This window comes from Schistocerca serialis, chromosome 6, assembly GCF_023864345.2.
Source record: "Schistocerca serialis cubense isolate TAMUIC-IGC-003099 chromosome 6, iqSchSeri2.2, whole genome shotgun sequence".
Classification (NCBI taxonomy): domain Eukaryota; kingdom Metazoa; phylum Arthropoda; class Insecta; order Orthoptera; family Acrididae; genus Schistocerca; species Schistocerca serialis.
In genome coordinates, this window is record NC_064643.1 from 182,239,012 (window position 1) to 182,242,306 (window position 3,295).

Consider the following 3,295-nt stretch of genomic DNA (forward strand, 5'->3'; position numbering starts at 1 on the left):
GATAATACTCCGGACACCAGAAGGTCACATCATTAGTCGTCCTGTGCAGCTGGCCGCACCTTTGGAGGTCGACCAGGGTGGGGTGGATGTTACAGAGTGATGTACTTCGGGCAAGTGAGAGACTGTTTACTCTTAGGACACTGTATCTTTGACATGTTGTATAGTATATTCTGTGACTATGTAATAAGGGGTCGCCGCCGAGACACTTTTGATCTTCTCAAGGGATGATGTCCCTCGATTCCTGCGTCTTCTTCGTCTCCTCTTCTGTCTTCAGTCTTTTGCGAACAGTTGCGGCTGTCATTACTACCGGTACTCTTAACGCATTTCACTTTATTGTAGCAATATTATGCTACATCCCCCAGCTCTTGACATTTATAACACTTTATTAATAATTATAGTACAAAGTAATATCTCCAGTTACAGTTACATTCTCAGCAAGTACACCAAGTCCTTTCATCCACACATGTATATTTCCATCATTACTAACTTTTAATGTCAAATCCAGCTGGGAGATGTTCGCTCTTTACTTCGAAGCCAGCGATGTCCATCACCTTGAAAATGTCTTCTGTCTTCTTGAAACTAAACGCATCAGTTGTCGGATGTACTGTCAGAATGGACAGTGGCGGTCTGTTTTTATCAGTTCGATTGTGAAGTTTCGCCGTGGCATCCCGTCCACGGTCCAACAGTGCCTGTCGCACTGTTTTCAAGTCGAACATGCCTGTTGGATCTTCACTAATATTGTCCTTCATCACCTTCCTCACTTTGGACTTGGCACTCGAACAGATTGTCCGGATCTCAAGTGAGTTATCATTATCCAACGGTGTGATTTTACATCCATAACAGAGGTATTCAGTCAGGTCCACATGGGTCTCAATCCAGTCGCCCCCGGTATAGCCCTCGGCCCAGTGGATTTCTTCTTCTTGGCTCTACTGTTGTCTTGTCTGCGGCCCTACTTCCTCCGGTTTTCGGGGGATGATGTTCCTAGCCGAACAGTCGTTCTCTTCCGCTTGTTGCGGTTACTTCTTCCCACTCTGTACGCTGATGTAACAGTGACAATTTTCTTGGCTGCAAGAGCAGCAAAACATGACAATCTGCTCTTCCTGGCAGGTACCACGACAAATTTGGTGTTCAGCGCACAACAACGACGTAAAAGTTCGGTAGTTAATCCAACTTACATATCTAATAGACTTTGAAACTTTCCCTTCAAAAAATTAAGAATGACTGTGCTGGTAAACTTCTACGTTATTTGATTTTCAACAACTGAGCAAAACTGAACATACTCAAGACAGTTCCCTCTTTACTTATTCTGTCATCACTAAACTGACACACAATATTTTTTTAGCGCAACACAATCTCACTTTCAATAATCCCTACAACAGAATGGCCCTGACTAACAATAACCTATACCTTACATGAATCACTAATCTCACAAAAGCCTTCGTTACTCGAACTACTGCAATACAGCGAGCGCCAATACTGCCACCTAAAGAAAAGATTCTAACTACTGAAGGCACTAACTACTGATAGGGATAGAAAGATTTTGATCGAGAACAAACAATGTATTTACCTTAATAGTGTTCAAAAGTTGAAAGGTTGCTACACTGAGCCACTGCGCCAGAGATTGCGCCAAAGAGTATTACTCTGCCGCCTCCACAGTGCTTGGAGAGAACTCGTAGAAGTCAGTGCTTGTCCAGAGCTCGTAGTAGAGTGCCTGTCGAGGTCTCGTGGTAGTCGGTGCTGAGATGTCGTAGTGAGGAGTGTTTGTTGAGATGTGCTAGCAGGCAGTGCTTGCTGAGATGTGATACTGAAGAGTCTTGTTGAGATGTGGTAGTAGAGAGTCGGTGTGGAGATATATTGTAAGGATTAGAGTGATTTTCATCAATATAAATGAGGTAACAAACTCCGTTTCTTTTTTTCTCATTATTTCAGTGTCCTAAATAATGTGTCATTACAGGTTCAGTCAACAAAGCATCTGGCTTGTGTTCTTGTATTAGAGTGTAATCCTGGTTTTCTTGAGCAATTATAGTATTTCTATTTTTTTTATCACTTCAGTATAAATGGTAATTGAAATTTCTTGTCTTATTGAAGAAGAACCGTGCCAGATGTGTACGTTGAGTCATACCTCCACACACAGAACAGTTATACTTGTGCCTTGGTTTTGTAGGTTTTATAGTTGCTAGGGACTTAATTAATTAATTGTGTTAACGAAAATTTTCATTTCATTCTTTGTTGTTGTTCCATGCAGTCAGATTGCGGACAAAAACTTGTCAGGGCCAACCGTTTACGAGACTTCGTAATCGAGCATACAGCTACCAAAAATATTTGCATAATATTTAATTAAGCCCCCATGCAAAGTTTATGACAACCAGTCTTACAAATTTCCTTTTTCTGACGGACACATGTCCAGATCGTCCGCTCATAGTAACCTCTCAAAACTCTCCCATCTCTCTCCCCACATCCACCACTGCTGGCGGTTCACATCCAACTGCCCGACCCTACAAGCAAATATTCCAATCAGCCACAGACTGCACACAGCGCAGTCAGCGATTTTCATACAGAGCACTACGTGGCGTTACCAACATAAAAGCCTAAACAGCCTACTTGCAACTTGTGATGTGGATAGCATAAATACTGACATCTATGAGTGGTGATATATGGTAGCACCACATAGAAGCTGATATATGAATGAATTTTTTTATTTTATTCTTATTTATTGAGTTTCTGGAGGCCTGATAAGTATCATTTATTATTATATAATTCCTTTTCCTATTTTTTAATAAACTAATTATTGAACTTTTTATATTCGTCTGTGGAACTAGAAGAAAGTATATATTTTTGACGCTAAGCACGTTTCGTTTCATTAGTGTAAAACATCGCCAGTGGTCTGCAATGCAGCGTATTTACAACGATGCTTTCCTTTGATGTAGAACTGCACCCTCGTTAATGAGATCATTAAGTCAATAGAAGAGAAAATCCCCACCCCCACCCCCCAAAAAAGGAGCAGACGACACTTACAGATGTGAGCGAAATTCGTACACAAAGCACTGTATGTACATTCACATGTCAATGTGTTTTGTAGCTAGCGGTTTTTAGATCTAGAAAGTAAACCCGATTGTAAGCACATTTTATTACAAACCACTGATGGTGATTATATGAATAATACGAAACACGTTTGTAAGGTAAATGCACACTTTCTATTATTTGGTTCAAATGGCTCTGAGCACTATGGGACTTAACATCTGAGGTCATCAGTCCCCTAGACCTTAGAACCACTTAAACCTAACTAACCTAAGGA